The sequence below is a fragment of the Apium graveolens genome, chromosome 6, assembly GCF_009905375.1.
Source record: "Apium graveolens cultivar Ventura chromosome 6, ASM990537v1, whole genome shotgun sequence".
Lineage (NCBI taxonomy): Eukaryota > Viridiplantae > Streptophyta > Magnoliopsida > Apiales > Apiaceae > Apium > Apium graveolens.
In genome coordinates this window covers 39,665,572-39,691,505 of record NC_133652.1, presented here as the reverse complement: position 1 = coordinate 39,691,505, position 25,934 = coordinate 39,665,572, and the positions used below count along the sequence as shown (strand labels likewise).

The 25,934-nt window shown below is 38.8% G+C and overlaps 1 non-coding gene across 1 annotated transcript; it reads right to left on the bottom strand.

Moving 5' to 3' along the window:
- Positions 1 to 2,052: 2,052 nt before the first annotated feature.
- On the bottom strand, positions 2,053 to 2,159 carry LOC141669625 (small nucleolar RNA R71). Its single transcript, XR_012553893.1, has one exon. It is a non-coding gene; the product is annotated as a small nucleolar RNA R71 (small nucleolar RNA).
- Positions 2,160 to 25,934: the final 23,775 nt, after the last annotated feature.

Below are 25,934 nucleotides of genomic sequence, written 5' to 3'. Positions count from 1 at the left end.
TTTTGTATATTTGATGCGTTTTTCTAGTGTTTATGCATTTCAGGGTTTTAGTTGCATTTCGGGGGAGGAATCATCAAGAATAAGCCTTGCCATGTGTTCACCATTGCGAGAGGAAAGAAACGGGCAGATTACGGCGAAGAAACGGAGCGAAATCAGAATTTTTCCAGTAGAGGTCTGAGCGCCCGCTCAGCATTGCTGAGCGGCCGCGCAGCAAGCTGAGCGCCCGCTCAGCTATGCTGAGCGGCCGCGCAGGGTCGGGAAAAAAGACAAATTATTTTAGGACTTCTACTTCTGTTTGGTTTCCACTTCTATGTAATCTGAGTTTTATGGGACTATGATATAAGTAGATTTGAGACGTTTTCACAAGTGGGGATTGAAGAAGATTGTGTTTTTACGTAAGGAGCGAATGAGATAAGGAAGAAGACCGATTTAGCACACCGCAACGAAGAGGAAGCATATATTCTTGTGATTCTTGTTTCGTTGTAACGTTGGATGCTAGTTTTCTTACTTTGAACTTATTTACTCTTGTGACGTACTCTGTTTTAATATAATTAGTTTAGTTATTATTTTCTTGTGTTTGTTTATCATGATTTCATATGAACCCATGATGACGATAAGTGTTATTATGGGCTAATCGTGATCATGGGGTTGCAACGGATTTATTATGGAATTCTTTAGTTAATTGTTTAATACTTTAGTGTGTGATGATTGCATGATATCTAGTATTGGTTGTGCGTATTCGTCTTATGTGCGTCGCGAACATATAAGATAGGGTGTTAATCTCTTGTGAAGCGACGGTGGATCTTGAGATTTAGAACTTGCCATGCTAGCATAGGTTCATGTACGTTGTGCATGATTAGTGGGTAACTCTAACAGTTTTATTTGCCCTATGTAATCAAAAGGAATAACTTGTGCTTAAATCGTTGTGTTGTCAATTTCTGTAGACATATGGGAACTCAACATAATTGATGACTATTCAACTTCTATCTTAATTGTGGATGCTTGGTAGAATGGTATTAGTACAATGAAAGTTGGCTTTTATCAGTTTCGTGTTATTCGATTAATATCATCACTGTCTCATGCTAAGGGTAAATAACAATGGCTATAGAAGGAAGTAATAATGAAGTTGTGATCTCATGAGTGTTTTATTATTGATAAATTGAAGTGTTAGTTAAGTGATTAATTAAGTAGTTAATTATAGTTAATATTAATCAGCAATTTTAAGTGTTAGTATCTTAACATTGAGAAGTAATCATACATTGGTGAGTGAGTTTAATTAGACAATAATTTAGTCTGAGTCTCTGAGGGAACGAACTAGAAAGTATTCTATATTACTTGCTAACGCGTATACTTGCGTGAATATTAGTGCATGTTTTCGCCCTAACAAGTTTTTGGCGCCGCTGCCGGGGACTCGGCGTATTTGTTTAGTTTATGTACTTACCATCATTGGTCATTAGGACTCAGTGATTAGGACGTAGTAGTTACTTATTTTTTTCGGTTATGTTTTAGGTACTTTAGCAAGCGTTTATGCAAACTCGTTCTCGTGCTCGCAAGAGGACTTTAGATACAGCTGAGGAGACAGACGAAGTTCTTGATATTCCGGAGAAGTTAGATTTTGAGGATTCGGATTCAGGAACTGAGCAGAAAGAACCAGTAAACATGGGAGATCGTATTGTTCAAGCTGATCCAGCTCTTATGGATTTTTCTCGGCCTAAAATTGATGACATTCAGTCAAGCATCCTTCATCCGGCTATTCAAGCTAACACCTTTGAAATCAAGCCAGGCACTATTCAGATGGTGCAGAATTCTGTTTTTTTTGGAGGAGCGGCAACTGAAGACCCCAACATGCACATAAGGAATTTTGTCGAGATCTGCAGTACTTTTAAGTATAATGGCGTGACTGATGAGGCTATCAAGTTGAGGCTTTTCCCATTTTCACTAAGGGACAAGGCTAAAGACTGGTTACATTCTGAACCAGCTGGGTCCATCACTACGTGGCAAGATCTTGCGCAAAAGTTTCTGGTGAAGTTTTATCCGATGGCAAAGACTGCTGCTATGAGGAGTGCTCTTACTCAGTTTGCGCAGCAACCTACAGAATCTATGTGCGAGGCTTGGGAACGCTACAAGGAAATGTTGCGAAAATGTCCACATCATGGAATGCCGGATTGGATGGTGATCACTGGTTTCTATAATGGTTTGGGGGCCCAATCTCGGCCCATGCTTGATGCAGCAGCTGGAGGCGCCTTATGGGCTAAAAGCTATACTGAGGCGTATAATCTTATAGAGACGATGGCTGTAAATGAGCATCAAAACCCAACTCAGAGGATGATGTCAGGCAAGGTAGCAGGTATTCTGGAAGTTGATGTAGCCACTGCTATTGCAGCCCAGCTCCAAGCGCTATCAATGAAGGTTGATTCTCTGGCTACGTATGGAGTTAATCAGATAGCTATGGTTTGTGAGCTTTGTGCAGGTTCTCATGCTACGGATCAGTGTTCTCTTGTCAACGAATCTGTTCAGTATGTGAATAATTATCAGCGACAACAGCAGCCTGTGCCAGCGACCTATCATCCTAACAACAGAAATCATCCAAATTTCAGCTGGGGGAATAATCAGAATGCTATTCAGCCACCATATCAGCAAGGAGTGAGTAAACAGTTTAACCCACCTGGATTCCAGCAACCACAGCAGTATGCTACAAGGCAATCATATCCGCAACAGGGAAGTGCAGCTGCACCTACTAGTGCTGATTTTGAGGAACTTAAGCTGTTGTGCAAGAGTCAGGCGGTTTCTATCAAGACCTTGGAAAATCAAATCGGTCAATTAGCCAATGCAGTGCTCAATCATCAACCTGGCACTCTTCCCAGTGACACGGAAGTACCAGGCAGGAAGGAAGCTAAAGAGCAAGTCAAGGCTATTACCTTAAGGTCTGGAAAAGTAGCTGATGCTGAAAAGGCAAAAGAAGTAGAAGCTGAAATTAGAGGTGAAGAATCTAAGCAAAAGGAGAAAGCGGCGGAACCAAGGAAGACTACTGTTGAACACACTCTGCCTGAGGCTAATACAGGGGAGAAACAGCTTTATCATCCACCACCTTTTTCTAAGAGATTGCAGCAACAAAAGCTGGATAGACAGTTCGGGAAGTTTCTGGAGGTGTTCAAGAAACTTCACATCAATATACCTTTCGCGGAGGCTCTAGAACAAATGCCTAGTTATGCGAAGTTTATGAAGACTATTCTTCCAAGGAAGGTGAAACTGGATGACCTTGAAACCGTTGCTCTCACGGAAGAATGCAGCGCTGTTCTGCAGCAAAAGTTACCACCAAAACTGAAAGATCCAGGAAGCTTCACCATTCCTTGCACAATTGGCAATCTGACGTTTGACAAGTGCCTTTGTGATTTGGGAGCAAGCATTAATCTGATGCTGTTGTCGATCTTTAAAAAGTTGGATCTGCCTGATCCAAAACCCACATACATGTCGCTATAATTGGCTGACCGTTCCATTACCTACCCAAGGGGCATAGTTGAGGATGTGCTCGTCAAGGTGGATAAGCTCTTCTTTCCAGCAGATTTTGTTATTCTGGATTTTGAGGAAGATAAGAAGATTCCCATAATCTTGGGAAGGCCTTTCTTGGCTACTGGCCGTACCTTGATAGATGTGCAAAAAGGTGAACTTACTATGCGGGTCCAAGATCAGGATGTGACCTTCAACGTATTCAAGGCAATGAAATTCCCTACAGAAGATGAGGAGTGCTTAAAAGTGGATGTGATTGATTCTGCGGTTACTTCGGAACTCGATCACATGCTAATGTCTGATGCATTGGAAAAGCCTTAGTGGGGGATTTTGACAGCGATGATGAAGATAGCAATGAGCAATTACAATATCTGAACGCTTCTCCCTGGAAGCGAAAGCTGGACATACCATTTGAATCTCTTGGTACTTCTGACCTTAAGAACGCTGAAGGAAAGCTCAAACCATCAATAGAGGAAGCACCTACCTTGGAGCTCAAGCCATTACCTGAGCACTTGAGGTATGCTTTTTTAGGTGATTCATCTACGTTACCTGTTATTATTTCATCTGACCTTTCAGGTAGCGAGGAAGACAAGCTCTTAAGGATTTTGAGAGAATTCAAATCGGCTATAGGATGGACCATAGTAGACATCAAGGGGATAAGTCCTTCATATGGTATGCATAAAATTCTGCTAGAGGAAGGTAGTAAGCCAACTGTGGAACAACAACGAAGACTGAATCCCATCATGAAGGAGGTGGTGAAGAAAGAAATTCTGAAATGGCTAGATGCAGGCATCATTTATCCTATTTCTGACAGCTCGTGGGTGAGCCCCGTACAATGTGTACCTAAGAAGGGAGGTATCACTGTGGTCACAAATGAAAAGAATGAGCTCATCCCTACTCGAGCAGTTACAGGATAGAGAGTATGCATGGATTATAGAAAATTGAACAAAGCCACAAGGAAGGATCACTTCCCTCTTCCATTTATTGATCAGATACTTGACAGATTGGCGGGTCATGAGTATTTTTGTCTTCTGGATGGTTATTCCGGGTATAATCAAATTTGTATTGCACCAGAGGATCAGGAAAAGACTACCTTCACTTGTCCATTTGGCACGTTTGCTTTTCGCAGAGTTTCGTTTGGGTTATGTGGCGCCCCGACCACCTTTCAGAGATGTATGATGGCTATATTCTCTGACATGATTGGAAATAACGTCGAAGTGTTCATGGATGACTTCTCCGTCTTTGGACACTCATATGATGAATGTTTGAATAATCTGCGAGCCGTACTCAAAAGATGCGTGGAAACTAATTTGGTGCTCAATTGGGAGAAATGTCATTTTATGGTGCGTGAAGGCATTATTCTTGGGCATAAGGTCTCTAGCAAGGGTCTGGAGGTGGACAAGGCCAAGGTGGGAGTCATTGAAAATCTTCCCCCACCTAATTCTGTGAAAGGAATCCGTAGTTTTCTTGGTCATGCGGGTTTTTATCGGCGATTCATCAAGGACTTTTCAAAGATATCTAAGCCGTTGTGCAATTTGCTTGAGAAAGATGTGCCTTTCAAATTTGATGATGAATGTTTGGCAGCATTCGAGACTCTCAAGAAGAGTTTGATCACTGCACCAGTTATTACAGCACCAGATTGGACAGAACCGTTTGAGATGATGTGTGATGCAAGTGATTATGCGGTAGGTGCAGTTCTGGGACAGCGCAAGAAAAATCTCTTCCATGTGGTCTACTATGCGAGTAAGACTTTAAATGGTGCCCAATTGAACTACACCACTACTGAGAAGGAGCTTTTGGCTATAGTCTTTGGTTTTGAGAAATTTCGATCTTATCTGCTTGGTACGAAAGTAACAGTATTCACTGATCATGCAGCTATTCGCTATCTGGTTTCCAAGAAGGATTCGAAGCCGAGACTCATTCGTTGGGTGCTTTTACTTCAGGAATTTGAGTTAGAGATCAAAGATAGAAAAGGTACTGAGAATCAAGTAGCTGACCATCTCTCTAGGTTGGAGAATCCCGATTCTACTTCACAAGATAGGATGTTAATCAATGAATCTTTTCCGGATGAGCAGTTGTTTGCAATTCAGGAGGAAGAACCATGGTTTGCAGATATTGTAAACTATCTAGTCAGCAATATAATGCCTCCTAATTTGACATCCGCTCAAAAGAAGAAGTTTCTGCATGAGGTGAAGTGGTATATGTGGGATGAACCATATTTGTTTAGACAGGGAGCTGACCAGATCATCAGGAGATGTATCCCGTTCTGTGAGACGGAGGGGATATTACGAGACTGTCATTCAACGATTTATGGTGGACACTATGGTGGTGAGAAGACGGCAGCTCGTATTCTGCAAGCAGGTTTTTTCTGGCCTACTCTGTTCAAGGATGCTCATCAGTTTGTTTTAAGGTGTGATCGTTGCCAAAGAATGGGAAATTTGTCAAGGAAGGATGAAATGCCATTAAATGTGATGCTTGAAGTCGAGGTCTTTGATGTATGGGGAATTGATTTCATGGGGCCTTTTATCTCGTCTTGCAATAATCAGTACATCTTGCTGGCAGTCGATTATGTCTCAAAATGGGTCGAAGTTAAAGCTTTACCGACAAATGATGCAAAGGCAGTGCTAAATTTTCTTCATAAGCAAATTTTCACAAGGTTTGGAACACCTCGGGTAATCATAAGTGATGAAGGATCACATTTTTACAACCGTAAGTTCACTTCTATGATGCAGCATTATAATGTGAATCATCGAGTAGCTACTGCCTATCATCCGCAAACAAATGGTCAAGCGGAAGTGTCTAACAGAGAGATAAAGCGCATTCTAGAGAAGGTTGTTTATCCGTCAAGGAAGGATTGATCTTTAAAGCTCGATGAAGCTGTTTGGGCTTACACAACAGCATACAAAACTCCACTTGGAATGTCACCGTTTCAGTTGGTGTACGGTAAGGGATATCATCTACCTGCGGAGCTTGAGCATAAGGCCTACTGGGCATTGAAGAAGTTGAACCTGGATTTAGATGCAGCTGGTAAGAAAAGAATGCTTCAGCTTAATGAACTTGATGAATTTCGACTGCAAGCGTACGAAAATAACAAAATGTATAAGGAAAAGGTGAAGTGGCACGATAGGAAGCTACATCCAAAGTTATTTGTGCCAGGGCAACAAGTTCTCTTATTCAACTCTCGGCTCCGACTTTTTCCTGGGAAGTTGAAATCAAGGTGGTCTGGACCTTTTATTGTCAAAACTGTGTTTCCACATGGAGCGGTGGAAATTTTTGAGAATGATCCGGACCAAGCATTCAAGGTTAATGGTCAGCGGTTGAAGCACTACTATGGGGACATGGCAAACCGAGAAGTGGTTAGTGCCATTTTGTTGACTACTTGAGAAGGGTACGAAACGTCAATCTAATGACGAAAAAGAAGCGCTGTGTGGGAGGATGCCTTTGAATTGTTGTTACAGGAACCCTTAGAAGTTAATAACCTATCCAAAAACACAAGAAAATCAGAAAACGGGGGCTGAAAAAAAAATTCCAGTGACCCCCTGAGCGCCCGCTCAGCTTTGCTGAGCGACCGCGCAGCAAGCTGAGCGCCCGCTCAGCTTTGCTGAGCGACCGCGCAGCAAGCTGAGCGCCCGCTCAGTTTTGCTGAGCGACCGCTCAGGGGTCGAGTACCAGAATTTTTTTCAGTTCAGAAAAAAAAAAAGCAAAACACACAAAAAAACAGTTTTAGCCCATAAACCCACGATTTATTCCCACTACCCCATCATTTTACTCCTTAATTCCCAAACCCTAATCTAATCCACACCCTATATATACATACACCTATCCTACATATTTCCCACAAAACTTCCTACACTTAAACCCTCTCACAAACATCAAAAATCAGTTATTACACACTTTTATTCACGAATCAATGGCACCCAAGAGAGCACGCACTATTGACAACAGCAGCACAGTTCCTATTGCTGATTCATCAAGGGGTACTGCTGCAAGGCCTCGGTTAACTGACAGAGCTGCGGAGGAGGAGTACACTAGGCTGTTGGGGAAGCCGATTCTGAAGGAGAGGGGGTTTTTACCATCAGGGAGGGATGGTGAGTTGCTGCCCATGATTGCAGAGAAGGGGTGGATAGCTTTTTGTGAGTCACCCGAAGCAGTACCGATGAGCGTTGTTCGCGAGTTCTACGTGAACGCGAAGGCCGAAAAGAATGGATTTTCTGTGGTCCGTGGGCTGACGGTTGATTATCATCCTGCGGCGATTCGCCGTGTGATTGGACAGCGAGAGAGGAATCCCGAGGAGGAGAACTGGAATGAAAAGACTGCTGAGGATTTTGACTTGGATTTGATTTGTGCGACTCTCTGTCGACCGGGCACAGTTTGGACCTGCAGGACCGGCACTAATGAGTATCGTCACTTTTCGGCGATCGCCATGAACAGGTATGCCCGTGCATGGAATGCATTTATTTGTGCTAATATTTTGCCTTCTTCGCATGCACACGAGGTCACAGTTGAGAGAGCACAGTTGTTGTGGGGAATTCTGAATGAGGAATACTATGTGGACCTTGGTGAGTTTATCTGTAATAACCCCAATTTTTGGGAAATTTTTGAAACCCTTATGAATAGTGTTTTTGCTGAATGAGAAAACTTTTCATGCCACACTATGTAGGGGTTCTGATATGGATATTCTGAGATTTTATTAGTACTTTATATGGGATATAAGTGTATGTAAAGATCGTCAGAATCCAAATCCGAACACTTTGATTTTTCCCGGAAATATACTAGATACGGAAAGATTTGAGAAAAAGGTAACAGGATAAAAAGGATTTAAATTAAAGGATTATAGGAGAGGATCATAAAAGGAATATAATATATTGAGAAAGGTTAAGGGAACCTAAGTAATAAGATACCGGGTATGATCCTTCAAACGATAAACGAAAACGAAAGTTAAGCGAACCGTATAACAGATCAGCGGTCATTAGGCAAACAATTAGGAAGTTAATAAAAGGGATTAGAGAGGATGATGTCACCCAACCAATGAGAAGAGGACAAGGAGGGGAGGATGACATCATGAGGATGACACAAGCATGACATGGGAAGGAAGGAGATGTGGTGGCTTTTTAACCACACAAAATCAAGGGCAACTAGGTAATTTACTAAAACAAACACAAAAATCAAACCAACCAAGCCAAGCAAATCATTTTTCATCAAAATCAAAAAGAAACCAAGGCATTGTTCTTCATGCTCTCGGCCAAAACAGAACCAGAACACTAAAACTGCTGTATCTCCTTCATTTCTCACTCAAATATTGTGTTCTATAGCTCATTGGAAAGGTATTGAGATGGCCTACAACTCTTGTTCAAAAGTCTCGTCCAAATAATCATGGTAAGACCCTCATTTTTACAGTTCTTTAAATCGGACTTTTAGAAACTTCAAAGCCTAACTTTGTGTTCTTGATTTCTTTGGAAAGATCAAGCTTGTAGGAGGCTCCCTAAGGCTTCCTAGCAACTTAACACCTCCCAAGGAAGGTATAAACTTCAAACCCTAGCCTTTACTTTATTTTTTAGTAAGTTTAATGGTTGGTGTTGTGAAATGAGAAGCATGGATTGTGATTATTAGTAGTTTGGTTTGATTTGGAAGTGTTTTTGGTAATTGAAGCTTGATTATAGTTCATAGGTCTTGATTGTGGTTGTTTGAGTTGAAAACCTTGGAGATTATGGACTGATGTGGTATGGTTTAGGTGAAGTTTTGTTGTATTGATGGTTATGAGTTGGTTGGTGGTTAATTGGAGTAGTTTAAACATTGGTAATCGCGTAAACATAGCCGTCGTAATGTCCGATTTTCTTTGGACTGTTTTTGTGCATAACATTAGGACCCGAGAACCCCCTGCTAGATTATGACCACTGCCATGTTTAGATAGCTCATGTTACGAGCTTCGTTTTGATATGTAGTTCGTTCGATTCCGATGCACGGTTTAGGAGAAACGACCGTTTCAAGTAACGGCGTTTCGCGAACGAAACTTTTCCCCTCGCCTTACTTTGAAACATAGGTTAAAGACCAAAACGGGTTAATTAATGCATGAAACATTTATGGTAAGTGTGTTAGGCAGTTGGTAAGACACTCGCGAAGGAATCGCCTTAAAACTCGTAAAGGTTAAATTATTAAAAATGGTGGAGCCGAGGGTACTCGAGTGACTTAAGAGAATCAGTAAGCGCAAAACGAGCGTTAGAGTCTGAGTTGGTTAGAGTATAGATTTACAAGTGACTTTGGTTTAATTCCAACTTACTTGTTGTTTATAGGTTACCAGACTCGTCCCGAGCCATTCGTAACCCCCAGTCGCTCAGGCAAGTTTTCTACCCGATATACTGTTGTTGTGATGTAAATATATGTATATGCATTATCTTGTGATAGTGCATGATTGTTATTAGCAAATTTTGCGATATATTGGAGCATGCTGATATGGTATATATGCATGTCTGTTTCGTAATCTGGTTATCTATCTGTTGATTTCAATGCTTATAGTTGCATAATACATATGCTAGAAATAAGCAAGTAGTTGCGTATACCCTTAGTATAGGGGATAAAAGGTGAACATATTTCTAAACCGGGAGTCGATGTTCCCGAGTATATTATATATATATATATTTATATATATGGATATAGTTTTTAAAACTATGGATCAAATAAGGTTTATTCGATAACTTTAACTTTATTTTATTATTTGAATATTATTTGAATATTCATTCGAGGGCTTATGACTCACTTTATATTATTATTGAATATTACTTGCATATTCATTTGAGGATGTATGACTCCTTTATTTTATGAATATTATTTATAGTATTCATTCGAGGTATTATGACTCCACTTATTACTTAATAATATTCTTTATTTTATTAAAGAATAAGGTGTCGATAATCAAACTTACTTTTGATTATTCAAATAAAGATATTACTTTCGTATAAGTATATCTTTGATTATTTGCTATTCATTTCAAGTATAAGTTTTAATACTTCTACTTCAATTATTTTTATAAAGATTATTCTTTATGGGAATATTATTTAAATAATAATATTCAGTCATTTTCTAAATATTCTGGGGACTGATTTACTTCATTAAATCAGCTTTACTCCAAACACTCTTTAAAGTGTTTTCGAGTCTTCAAAATGATTTTTAAAGTCAGAGCGGATCCCAAAACTCATTTTTATATTTAAGATCTTCCTTTTTAAGGGGATTTAAATACTCGCTCAAAACCTGGGGAATCCGGCTCTGTGGTGTATTTTATATTCGCAACGAGGTTGCAGTTTTGGTAAATGAATTGATTACTTGCCTAACGTTCGGGAAGTAAGCCCATCTAATTGAGTCGGCATAAGCGACAGGCCGGGGTACGGTCTATGAATGTGTAAGTGGCTGGGTGGCAGTCCATCAACGCGTAAGGGGCCGGGTAACGGTCTAGCGCGAGGTCCTAATGCGGCCAGGGTGATGACCGGTGAGGAATTCATCCATCTACAGTAGAAAAGGTTACTTATTGGTATCTTTGCCTGATCAGCAAGATATCTGGTTTATGCCAAAATTCTTTTCCTTTCCAAAATTCATTGGATGTTTCAAACTCTGTTCATACTTTACATAACAGAGGTTCCAGGAAATGTTTAAGAGATATATATATGTGGATATATATATATCGGGACTTAATGAAGTATCTCGTAACTTCATTTCATTCAATAATATTTCAAAGATTGAATCTATTCAAATCTTGTCTTGTAGTCTCATCTATGTGATGAACTTTTGAAACTGATTATAACTTGAACGGTGGTAGTTCAAGTAGTATTGGGAAAGATATAAGTATATTGGGGTATTTGGTAACCTCATCTTTTAAACTTATATCTAATTAATAATTGTCTTATGAATGACAAAGATTTTCAGAAAAACGTTGAGATAAGGTTAGATATATGAGATCACCTTGCAACGATATTTTTTTTATATACAGTTATACACTGGGACTTTATGTATATTATGCATGGAAGAGGACTTCCAATATTTTGAAAAGTATATATGTATATATACTGAATATTTTGCGACTTCATCGCATTAAGATATCAAACTTGGTTCATTTCTTTTGACCAAGACTTTCATGAGTATTATGAGTAGGCTTATATATTGTAAATCATTATACATATTATTTTGGTGGGCTTGCTGCTCACCCTTGCTTTATTTCTTCATCACACAACAACAGTTAGGAAAGATGGCCAGACTCCAGCAGACCCAGCGCAAGCGCGTGGGAAGCGTCCCGCGTCTTCCCGTTGATGTTGTAGCTGCTATAGCTGCAGAGGTAGATCTATTGTAGATCAGACCATCTACTTTGGAGAATCAATTATGTATAATTATAACTTGTGGCAGATAATGGCAATTAACTGTAAATTTATCAAGTAATCATTTTGGGTTGTAATAACTTTTAAATTGTGGATTCAAAGACTTGTACTTATTTAAATTTCATCTCTGAGACTATAACGGGTTGTGGTGTGTGTTAGTGTGGGGTCACAGCATAAGGTTATTTATTATTAATTAAGTGAAGTGATATTGTGGAAAGAAAGACCGTGACGACCCGGATCCCCGACCCCGGATCTGGGGGTGTTACAGAAATGGTATCAGAGCTAAGCGTTATAAACCTCAGAGATGATGGGACGTTAAGATAATAAGTTCACTAAGATAATAAGAACTCTTGCCAAGTTCATAGTCGGACTACCTAACGTAGTACTGACAGTTAAAACCCTTATGGGAACCCTTATAAATGTAGCGATAGAAGCGTAGTTCGTTATCGTATATGGTAGCGGGACTCCGAACCCTGAAGTTGAGGAACATCAACGCGATGATGTTTTATTACTAATTGGAGATCAGATTTGTGGATCCAATAGAGCGTCCTAACGCAAGACCGGATGATGTTGATATTGAGGATGTAGCGGTTGAGGATGTTGTCCTAGAAGGGATAGTTGCTGAGGAGGATCCCATGGAGGATCCTGACGAGATTGGATAAAGGACCACTGATGAATTGATGACCCTGGTTGGGTCGACTACCAGAGGTAGGATTGGCCGGTCACTACCAGAGGTTCGTTCAAGTTTGTAAAGATAGTAGCCCCTTTAACGCGGCTTACTCGTAAGACTGAGAAGTTCGAATGGACAGAGAAATGCGAGAACAACTTTTAAGAACCGAAGCAAAGGTTGGTGACGTTCCCTATGTTGGCGTTGCCGGATGGAAAATGAGATTTTGTGATTTGTAAGTGACGCTTCGCATAAGGAATTAGGGTGCTTCTTATATAGCACAGCAAGATAATCGCGTCTGCGTCAAGACAATTAAGGGAATTTAAAATTCGATATCCCCACCCATGAGCTTGGGCTCGTGGCAATAGTTTTGCCCTAAAGATTTGAGGCACTACTTGTATGGAGAGAAGTGTGAGATTCACAAACCATAGGAGCTCTAGTACATTCTTACGTAGAAAGAGCTCAACATACGCCAGAGGAGGCGGTTAGAGCTAATCAAGAATTATGACTGGGAGATTCTTTATTATTCGGGGAAAGCCAATATGGTGGCTGATGTCCTTAGTAAAAAGGAGAGACTCAAGATGATAATGTCTTTTGGAGAGTTTATAAGAGATTTTGAGAAAATGGAAATAGTAGTGAAGGTAATCGGAGCCGGTACCGAAAAGCTGTTTGAGATAGCAATACAGCCCAAAGTATTGGAAAAGAACATATTGTGCCAGTAAAAGTGATGAATGAAGGCAGAGAGCCAACAAATAGGTATGAGATTAATACCGAGAGAGATGATAAGGGAATAATGAGGTATTCCTATAGAATTTCGGTTCCAAAGGTTTAAGAGCTTAAAGATGAAATCTTAGATGAAAGCTAGTTTGAGGAATAAGAGTTAGAGCAAACCCTGAACGTGATAGTCAGGGAGGTTGCCACCAAGACAAAAGGAACCCATAACATGATGAAGTGGAAAATGAGGATTTAAATTATGTAAGATGACCCCAATTATGGGGAGTAGGAAGAAATATTTAGACTGAGGAAACAAAAGTCGAGTAAGGACAGGAGACCCGAGATGGTACCCCTATACGGCAATTCATGGACCTGTCTAAAGAGAACTTAGACTATTATCCCCAACCACCACCCTGAGGAGACAGTGCAGTGGGAAATTCTTTCATGACCTTTAAGTCGCTAAGCTCTCAGAGTTCCAAGGAACAAGCTGACCCAGTCGAGGCAAGAGGCTGGCTAAAGGAAATAGATGAATCATTTGAGATTCTAAATGATTGACGAACCACAAAAGACTGTTTTGTCACTTACCCTCCTAAGAGAGAGACCACCCGCTGGTGAAAGACCAAGGAAGGCACGGAGCAAGAGATTATAATAAACTGATTTAAGTTTAGTCAATTGTTTTCAGGAAAGTACTTCCCAAGGTTATGGAGATAGTGTAAAAGCTTAAGAGCCAGAACAAAGGCAGACGAGTATGATGAATTATGAATCTAAGTTGTAAAAGTTATCAAGATTCGTTCTGAAGACACGAATCCAGAATGACGGGATGTTTGAAATCAATGCTTATGTTGTGTTGGTTCATGAAATAACGATAAGAGAAAGGAATATAAAGGCAAGAGAGTTTGAGGAATGATAAAGGAGTTGGGTATGAGGAAACCCTAAAGACTCGTAGAAATAGAAATAGAAAAGTAGGTAATCATCCGGATGAGAGTGATTCACCATGAGTTAAATTGATGGTTGAAGGTATAAGAGATACATATATTTTATCCCCTGTAAGTTGGGAAGATTCGAGGAAACCTTGAGATAATTCGAAGGATAAATAATGAGACGCGGATAGACTGAGGAGACAAGAAAGTAAGAAATTAAGAAAATTGGGTGAAGGAAGTGACCTTCAAGAAGGTAAAGTGTAAGACCGGTGGCATGATACCCAGAAAGGGAGACGCCAGATATGAAAGATATCCCAACATTGAGATGACTGTTGAGATAAACAACAAAATTAAATAAGGAATTATTAAGAAGAAGTTCACATTGAACATGACCAATATCTTCCAGAACATCCATGTTATCATTACCAAATCAAGAAAGAAAAGTGGATGACCATTGTTATCTTTTGGAGGCCATATGGATTGACCTCAATTTGAATAAGGATGCTATTATGAAGTTAGGTATAGACTATCGAGGTGGGAATGATTGAATAAGACACCCTTATCAGGGATATATGACTTGATTTATCCATGGAAGGATGCAGGTACCTTTTAAAGGTGGAATTAAGGATAGAACATCGGTAACTTAAAATGAATCCTAGGGGAATGCATAAAGGTTGGAATTTCACCCTTAATAGGGACAGTATGAGTTTTGACAGTATGATTTGGAAAGGGTTAATGTAGCAACAACCTTTAAGAATCAGTGGAGAAATTTTTCAGAAGTATATAGACAATGGTTCTAGTAATAGTAAATGGTATTTTAATATGCCCTGTATCTAGGGAATACAGGAGGAACGATTAAAGGATAACCTTAGAGGTTTTACAAGGAGAAAGGTAATATTCAAAATTTTCAAGAATAGAAATGTTGATAAAGGAAATATGACGTAGTTATAATGTTGCCAAGTGGGGCACGTGTTAAACCACGAGAAAGTATGGATCGAACCAGTAATGGTCGAAATTATTCAGGGCAATTAGGACTTAAGATAAAAGATGTTCTAATTATGATTGAGAGTCAGTCATGACAGTGATTAACCTCTAAAGATTGAGGCAATAACTTATGGAAAAATGGTGATTTTTTTTTTATTCATCAGATTTTAAGGAAAGCATTTTCACATAAGCTGTGATTGAAATAAGGTAGAAAATTTATTTGGAGATGGTTAAAGTGACATTGACTGTAAGGAAATTTTACTATCAGGAAAGGCCAAAGAGGTGGCCGACACTTTAAAGGTAAGAGGATAATTATAGGCGCTTGTGCCAAAAGAATACAGTGATGATGGTTAAAACTGTGAAGGTTGTATTATGGTTTGGAAGATTGACATTCCTTCTGATGACTGTGCAATACCCAGCCGTAATAGTAGTTGGTAAAGGTTTAATTCGTGTAATCGCCATGAGCGGGCTATCTATCTTAGAAGGTACTATCTTGAGAATGAGCCTGGACCATGTTTCAAAAGGACTAAACGAACCTTTGAGATCAGGAGTGTTCTTCATGAATCAGAAATGGTGATTATGTTATCTCCTTAGAAGGATTTGATACGACATGTATGGACTCCGTATGGTTAGCTATTAAGATTTTATGGAAAGTGAATGATGACAGTGGGTCAGTGGTGGACCATAGTAAGGCAGCAATGATTCTGCGAGTAACGAGCTGATTACAACCGTGAGAGTTGTATTGGAATGGATGTTGAGATTGAGTACCACTAAACGGGTCGTGGTAGTGTATAAGTTATCATTGATAGACTAATTAAGTAGAGTATCTACCTATTAAATATTTATTCCCTCTTATGAAAAGAGAGTCGTATTACTATATGAGGAAGGTTGCGGTGCAAGCATAGAACTCTAGTAACGGTGATGTCTAAAATGAGATCCCAGGTTCGATTTTCGAAATCGAGGGAGTTTCAAAGGTGATTGTGTATAAGCTCGAGGAAGAGCATGGGTCCATAGAATGATGGACGGAATAGAAATATTTAGGCATGGGAAATACGATGCTATAATACTTGATGCTGATATAAATACGTATATGTTTTGTTCTCCTATGACAAACCTCTATAGTTCAGAGGTAGGTTCCAAGCCAGATATTTTGTGTCAGTATATTTTTTTTATATATACAATTCTCTTCAGTTCGTTCTTTTCTCTTCTTTTCATTTCATGTAAGTTGAGAAGAACAACCCTTCCAGAAGGGGAGGTATTGCCGAATGACTGTCTATCTGTGTGATAGAAGCCTAGTAGGATACCAACTATTGTTTAATTGCTTGTCAAGTACTAAAGGCTGGCCACCTTTTGTACTAACTATGCGAGATAACAAGTGTTCATGATCATAGTGATCTCTCAATAAATTCTTTTACTTCTATATGAAGGATTAAACTTTCAAAAATAGAAACAGCTGAAAAAGGAGTAGTAAAGTTATGGTGGTATTCAGAATGGGAACACATTCGTAATACTAAGGTTGACGTGGTTATTAAAAGGTTATAGAACGCTAACGAGCAAAAGTATAACCAGTATAATATTAGGAACGGAAGGTAGTAGCGATTACGAACTCGAAAAGAATGGGTATTGAGAAGCAAAAGCTCTAATGCTAAACGCTATAATGAGAGTCTGTGCAATAGACTTGAAAAAATTTGGAATGATCACTTAACGCGGATTTAGTTATATCACGACAATAGATCATATGTCATTATCGAGGTGTCACCTTATGAGATCCTTGAGGGAAGATAATGTCGATCTCCCTTATGTTAGGATGAAGTTGTAGAGCGCAAGATGCTCGGACCCGCAGTAGTCCAAAGGACCAGGGATATAATAGATCTAATCAGAGGACGGCTGGTAGTAACCCAAGATGGACATAAGAGGTATGCTGATTTGACTCAAAAAGGACAAAGAGTATGAAATAGGGGGCCTAGTAATGTTATAGGTATCCCCTTGGAAACCCTTGAAAAAGGATTGATGAGGTTCGGAAAGAAAGGAAAGCTAAGTCTACAATTTGTTGGACCCTTGGATATATTAAGACGTTTGGGAAGTTAGCATATGAGCTAGCTCTACCCCCGAACCTGTAGCAAGTTCATAACGTGTTCCACGTATCAATGTTAAGGAAGTGTAATTCGGATGCCAGACAAATAGGGGCATATGAGCGCATAGACATGCAACCAGACGTAACCTATATGGAGCAACCAGGAAGGGTATAGAGTAAAAAGGAACGAGTGCTTAGGAGAAGGGTTATCAAACTAGTAAGAGTTTGATGGTAGAACCACAATGTGGGAAAATTTACTCGAGAGTTAGAAAGTGCAATGCTAAGAGAGTATCCCTATTCATTTTCTATCTGATTCCGGGACGGAATCCTTTTAAGGAGGGGAGACTGTAATAACCCCAATTTTTGGGAAATTTTTGAAACCCTTATGAATAGTGTTTTTGCTGAATGAGAAAACTTTTCATGCCACACTATGTAGGGGTTCTGATATGGATATTCTGAGATTTTATTAGTACTTTATATGGGATATAAGTGTATGTAAAGATCGTCAGAATCCAAATCCGAACACTTTGATTTTTCCCGGAAATACACTAGATACGGAAAGATTTGAGAAAAAGGTAACAGGATAAAAAGGATTTAAATTAAAGGATTATAGGAGAGGATCATAAAAGGAATATAATATATTGAGAAAGGTTAAGGGAACCTAAGTAATAAGATCCCGGGTATGATCCTTCAAACGATAAACGAAAACGAAAGTTAAGCGAACCGTATAACAGATCAGCGGTCATTAGGCAAACAATTAGGAAGTTAATAAAAGGGATTAGAGAGGATGATGTCACCCAACCAATGAGAAGAGGACAAGGAGGGGAGGATGACATCATGAGGATGACACAAGCATGACATGGGAAGGAAGGAGATGTGGTGGCTTTTTAACCACACAAAATCAAGGGCAACTAGGTAATTTACTAAAACAAACACAAAAATCAAACCAACCAAGCCAAGCAAATCATTTTTCATCAAAATCAAAAAGAAACCAAGGCATTGTTCTTCATGCTCTCGGCCAAAACAGAACCAGAACACTAAAACTGCTGTATCTCCTTCATTTCTCACTCAAATATTGTGTTCTATAGCTCATTGGAAAGGTATTGAGATGGCCTACAACTCTTGTTCACAAGTCTCGTCCAAATAATCATGGTAAGACCCTCATTTTTACAGTTCTTTAAATCGGACTTTTAGAAACTTCAAAGCCTAACTTTGTGTTCTTGATTTCTTTGGAAAGATCAAGCTTGTAGGAGGCTCCCTAAGGCTTCCTAGCAACTTAACACCTCCCAAGGAAGGTATAAACTTCAAACCCTAGCCTTTACTTTATTTTTTAGTAAGTTTAATGGTTGGTGTTGTGAAATGAGAAGCATGGATTGTGATTATTAGTAGTTTGGTTTGATTTGGAAGTGTTTTTGGTAATTGAAGCTTGATTATAGTTCATAGGTCTTGATTGTGGTTGTTTGAGTTGAAAACCTTGGAGATTATGGACTGATGTGGTATGGTTTAGGTGAAGTTTTGTTGTATTGATGGTTATGAGTTGGTTGGTGGTTAATTGGAGTAGTTTAAACATTGGTAATCGCGTAAACATAGCCGTCGTAATGTCCGATTTTCTTTGGACTGTTTTTGTGCATAACATTAGGACCCGAGAACCCCCTGCTAGATTATGACCACTGCCATGTTTAGATAGCTCATGTTACGAGCTTCGTTTTGATATGTAGTTCGTTCGATTCCGATGCACGGTTTAGGAGAAACGACCGTTTCAAGTAACGGCATTTCGCGAACGAAACTTTTCCCCTCGCCTTACTTTGAAACATAGGTTAAAGACCAAAACGGGTTAATTAATGCATGAAACATTTATGGTAAGTGTGTTAGGCAGTTGGTAAGACACTCGCGAAGGAATCGCCTTAAAACTCGTAAAGGTTAAATTATTAAAAATGGTGGAGCCGAGGGTACTCGAGTGACTTAAGAGAATCAGTAAGCGCAAAACGAGCGTTAGAGTCTGAGTTGGTTAGAGTATAGATTTACAAGTGACTTTGGTTTAATTCCAACTTACTTGTTATTTATAGGTTACCAGACTCGTCCCGAGCCATTCGTAACCCCCAGTCGCTCAGGCAAGTTTTCTACCCGATATACTGTTGTTGTGATGTAAATATATGTATATGCATTATCTTGTGATAGTGCATGATTGTTATTAGCAAATTTTGCGATATATTGGAGCATGCTGATATGGTATATATGCATGTCTGTTTCGTAATCTGGTTATCTATCTGTTGATTTCAATGCTTATAGTTGCATAATACCTATGCTAGAAATAAGCAAGTAGTTGCGTATACCCTTAGTATAGGGGATAAAAGGTGAACATATTTCTAAACCGGGAGTCGATGTTCCCGAGTATATTATATATATATATTTATATATATGGATATAGTTTTTAAAACTATGGATCGAATAAGGTTTATTCGATAACTTTAACTTTATTTTATTATTTGAATATTATTTGAATATTCATTCGAGGGCTTATGACTCACTTTATATTATTATTGAATATTACTTGGATATTCATTTGAGGATGTATGACTCCTTTATTTTATGAATATTATTTATAGTATTCATTCGAGGTATTATGACTCCGCTTATTACTTAATAATATTCTTTATTTTATTAAAGAATAAGGTGTCGATAATCAAACTTACTTTTGATTATTCAAATAAAGATATTACTTTCGTATAAGTATATCTTTGATTATTTGCTATTCATTTCAAGTATAAGTTTTAATACTTCTACTTCAATTATTTTTATAAAGATTATTCTTTATGGAAATATTATTTAAATAATAATATTCAGTCATTTTCTAAATATTCTGGGGACTGATTTACTTCATTAAATCAGCTTTACTCCAAACACTCTTTAAAGTGTTTTCGAGTCTTCAAAATGATTTTTACAGTCAGAGCGGATCCCAAAACTCATTTTTATATTTAAGATCTTCCTTTTTAAGGGGATTTAAATACTCGCTCAAAACCTGGGGAATCCGGCTCTGTGGTGTATTTTATATTCGCAACGAGGTTGCAGTTTTGGTAAATGAATTGATTACTTGCCTAACGTTCGGGAAGTAAGCCCATCTAATTGAGTCGGCATAAGCGACAGGCCGGGGTACGGTCTATGAATGTGTAAGTGGCTGGGTGGCAGTCCATCAACGCGTGAGGGGCCGGGTAACGGTCTAGCGCGAGGTCCTAATGCGGCCAGGGTGATGACCGGTGAGGAATTCATCCATCTACAGTAGAAAAGGTTACTTATTGGTATCTTTTCCTGATCAGCAAGATATCTGGTTTATGCCAAAATTCTTTTCCTTTCCAAAATTCATTGGATGTTTCAAACTCTGTTCATACTTTACATAACAGAGGTTCCAGGAAATGTTTAAGAGATATATATATGTGGATATATATATATCGGGACTTAATGAAGTATCTCGTAACTTCATTTCATTCAATAATATTTCAAAGATTGAATCTATTCAAATCTTGTCTTGTAGTCTCATCTATGTGATGAACTTTTGAAACTGATTATAACTTGAACGGTGGTAGTTCAAGTAGTATTGGGAAAGATATAAGTATATTGGGGTATTTGGTAACCTCATCTTTTAAACTTATATCTAATTAATAATTGTCTTATGAATGACAAAGATTTTCAGAAAAACGTTGAGATAAGGTTAGATATATGAGATCACCTTGCAACGATATTTTTTTTATATACAGTTATACACTGGGACTTTGTGTATATTATGCATGGAAGAGGACTTCCAATATTTTGAAAAGTATATATGTATATATACTGAATATTTTGCGACTTCATCGCATTAAGATATCAAACTTGGTTCATTTCTTTTGACCAAGACTTTCATGAGTATTATGAGTAGGCTTATATATTGTAAATCATTATACATATTATTTTGGTGGGCTTGCTGCTCACCCTTGCTTTATTTCTTCATCACACAACAACAGTTAGGAAAGATGGCCAGACTCCAGCAGACCCAGCGCAAGCGCGTGGGAAGCGTCCCGCGTCTTCCCGTTGATGTTGTAGCTGCTATAGCTGCAGAGGTAGATCTATTGTAGATCAGACCATCTACTTTGGAGAATCAATTATGTATAATTATAACTTGTGGCAGATAATGGCAATTAACTGTAAATTTATCAAGTAATCATTTTGGGTTGTAATAACTTTTAAATTGTGGATTCAAAGACTTGTACTTATTTAAATTTCATCTCTGAGACTATAACGGGTTGTGGTGTGTGTTAGTGTGGGGTCACAGCATAAGGTTATTTATTATTAATTAAGTGAAGTGATATTGTGGAAAGAAAGACCGTGACGACCCGGATCCCCGACCCCGGATCTGGGGGTGTTACATTATCTACCAAGGAATTCTGAAGTTTTTGAGGGGAGCGAAGCATATGAACATCCCTTATGCATCTACGGTTACGAAGCTATGCCGAGCAGTGGGAGTGAACTGGCCGGCTCATGAGCAGTTGCAGTTGCCAGCAGCTCCGATTGATTCTGGCACTCTGAATGGGATGAAGGAGTGGACCGGTGGTGAGCCTGAGGAGCATGGGCTGGGTTATCGTCTTCCAGGAGGGTGTCCAGCACGAGGTGCTACTATGGCTAGGCCAGGGCGTGATGAGGCTGGTTCTTCGAGAGCTCAGGAGGGTGCTGGGATGGTTGATGCCCAGTATAGGAGGCTTTCACGGCGGATGGATGCCATGTATGAGACGCAGAGCAGGTTTGCTCAGGAGCTCACCCTTGCGTTAGGGACTGCTTTTCGAGGCCTTGGAGCTGATATCCAGTGGCCAGTTTTTGGTGAGGACTCTGCATACCCGCCGCCTGATACTCCACCCACTGAGGGTGATGATGATGATGACTCCGAGTAGGTATACCCTGTGTTCCTTTCTACTACTTTCACTGAGGACAGTGAAGATTTTTAGTTTGGGGGTGGTAGTTAAGGAATATTGTGTGTGTGTCATTTAGTTGCATATTCATGATAGTTTAGTTCATATAGTTGCATAATTTATGCCATATAGTTTTTTTTTTCTCATGCATTTACCATGATCCCTTTTGCAATGATTTATCGACTGAATTGTGATATTGATGCGAGTGTAGTGATAGCATTAAAGTGATATTAAGTTGTGTAGGTTGATATGCATGCTAGAAACAATTGTAAGTCCACTAAGTCTTAGAGAATGCGTAAGGGCTAGATTGTTGTTATGATTTGGTTGTCTTCAAGGTCAATCTACTTATTATGCTTAGAATTCGATTATAGGTTCTTAGTGATAAAGACATGAAAAAGAAAAAAATTTGGAGAAAAAAATATGGAAGTTGTTGCTAGTTGTGGCTAGGCGTCAAATGGCAAGTAGCCGGCTCGCATATGGTGCGAGTAGTCTAGGGTTGAGCAAGATGGAGCGAAACGCACTTGCTCAGAAGTAAAAAAAAAAAAAAAAGAAAAAAGAAAAAAGAAGAATTTTTTTTTTTTGCATAATTGATTAAGAGTGGGCTCTTTGGTATTCGAGTTATTAAGTTCTTAGGGGACTTTGTGCCTAGTGACCTAAGGCTTTTAGAGTCTGGGATCCGCTAACCTAACGCTCGTTACATGGATACCATTGTATAAGTCTTTTGTGGACCTCACTCATTGCACGGTCAAATGAGCATTCGAGTTGTAAATAAAAAGCACAATTCCGTAGTAAGCTCCAGAGTTCTTGTAGTATTGTATATCACTTTGTGCCTAGAATTTTTTATTCTTTGTATAATCATAGGATTGCCTTGAGGATAGTCTAGTCATAGTAATTGGTTTAGTTCCGAAGCATATCTGTCAAGCATTTGCACACACCACGTTTCTGGCTGTATGTCCGTTTGCATGAGTTTATTGATCTTTAGTTGTCTAACTGCATTCGTTGAGATGTGACAATTTGGTTGGTTGATTGTAGTAAGGGGGATCGCTGCATTTTCATATAGATTGCATTCATGCATGTTTTTATTTGTTTTTGAGTCTGTGACGCTTGAGGACAAGCATCGATTTAAGTTTGGGGGTGTGATAAGTGGCATTTTATACCACTTAGAGCATCTTAAAATGGCTTAAATTGGTGTCTTGAAATCAAGTATTTTGTGTATTTGATGCGTTTTTCTAGTGTTTATGCATTTCAGGGTTTTAGTTGCATTTCGGGGGAGGAATCATCAAGAATAAGTCTTGCCATGTGTTCACCATTGTGAGAGGAAAGAAACGGGCAGATTACGGCGAAGAAACGGAGCGAAATCAGAATTTTTCCAGTAGAGGTCTGAGCGCCCGCTCAGCATTGCTGAGCGGCCGCGCAGCAAGCTGAGCGCCCGCTCAGCTATGCTGAGCGGCCGCGCAGGGTCGGGAAAAAAGACAAATTATTTTAGGACTTCTACTTCTGTTTGGTTTCCACTTCTATGTAATCTGAGTTTTATGGGACTATGATATAAGTAGATTTGAGACGTTTTCACAAGTGGGGATTGAAGAAGATTGTGTTTTTACGTAAGGAGCGAAGGAGATAAGGAAGAAGATCGATTTAGCACACCGCAACGAAGAGGAAGCATATATTCTTGTGATTCTTGTTTCGTTGTAATGTTGGATGCTAGTTTTCTTGCTTTGAACTTATTTACTCTTGTGACGTACTCTGTTTTAATATAATTAGTTTAGTTATTATTTTCTTGTGTTTGTTTATCATGATTTCATATGAACCCATGATGACGATAAGTGCTATTATGGGCTAATCGTGATCATGGGGTTGTAACGGATTTATTATGGAATTCTTTAGTTAATTGTTTAATACTTTAGTGTGTGATGATTGCATGATATCTAGTATTGGTTGTGCGTATTCGTCTTATGTGCGTCGCGAACATATAAGATAGGGTGTTAATCTCTTGTGAAGCGATGGTGGATCTTGAGATTTAGAACTTGCCATGCTAGCATAGGTTCATGTACATTGTGCATGATTAGTGGGTAACTCTAACAGTTTTATTTGCCCTATGTAATCAAAAGGAATAACTTGTGCTTAAATCGTTGTGTTGTCAATTTCTGTAGACATATGGGAACTCAACATAATTGATGACTATTCAACTTCTATCTTAATTGTGGATGCTTGGTAGAATGGTATTAGTACAATGAAAGTTGGTTTTTATCAGTTTCGTGTTATTCGATTAATATCATCACTGTCTCATGCTAAGGGTAAATAACAATGGCTATAGAAGGAAGTAATAATGAAGTTGTGATCTCATGAGTGTTTTATTATTGATAAATCAAATTCTGAGGACAAGTTCTAGTTACACGTTCTAATGATTAAGTTCTGAAGTCTATAACTCAGAACTTGTATGAGGATTTACTAAGATGGACATTCTTTTTTCGAGTTAAGAAATTATGTTCTGGTGACTGTTAAGTTCTGATATAAGTCTAAGTTCTGATATTATAGTCTAATGTTTTACTTGACTTATCTGTGAATAAAATTTGATAACAGTCTCAGTTAATAATTGAATATGTTAAAGTGGAAGATTAATAGTCACTATGGTTAGGGTTAATGGTATTTGTACCTGAACAGTCCAATGTTACTTGTTTCTTGTGCGCTTTAAACCATGTTTCCTCTTTCCAATGAATGTTATTCTTTTTCAAAGTCTAGGGAGACGAGGTAGAATTAATTCTACCTGTCAGCATTCAATTTCTTTGCGTCTCCTGGCATTCTCTTGCCTATATAAGCAGCCACTTCACATCAGTCTTTCCATCAAATTCTTATCACACACTTATCTTCATACTTCTTCTTTCAAAAACACAATGGTCAGATACAACATGTTTTTGAACTACCAAAACTTCAATATGGAGCTAAGCTGTGCCGATTGGCAGCAGGAATGGCATGTCACAGCCATTCCTGAGGAGATATGGGACTCTGTCCCACAGGAGGTACTGACACACCTCATGTTCTTCTATATGGACTACCATCGCCATCTGGAGCGATTGGAGGAGGAAAGGCTGGAAGCTCTCCGCCAGCAAGAGCGAATCATCAGACTCGCCATTCTGTTTGTCGAGAGTAGGAAGAAGAAGAAATGATTTAATCTTGTCTTCTTCCTGTTTTTCTTCATCATCAGCTTTGTTAGGCTTCTTAGCTAGGACTAAGGCTGTTGATGTTCGGTTTAGAAGCTTAGGGAAAATCTTGTATAAGTATTGATGTAATTTCCATTTCATAAATGTATTGTCTTGATATATTAATGAAAGTTGTTTTTACTTCAAAATTTTGTCTCTGAGTTATTTTATCTTGTGTTGATAAATCCTGATTGATATTCTGATGACCATATAAATTTTGTTTTATATTAAGTTCTGATTCGTTTTCAGCACTTACTTATCTAATTTATCTTGGTCATTTTCATGTGATGTATTTTCAGAATATTAATGATGCAGTAAAAAATAATTCAATCAGTGATAACGGTTTAAATTTTGAATTAAAACTGTTTCTCTTGATAAATGGAACGGTTTTTCCTTGAAACTAGGCAAATGGGTAAGTAATGATTCCTGTTTTCTCGAGCCCAGTAACTGTCCGTTATTACTGCATGTCTGACAGGTGTCCAACGGTAACATTTTTGTTCAGAGTATAAGTACAACAGAGAGAAGATTTCTTTAATCTTTTATTTTCTTCATATTTTATCTCTCTCCTTACTTT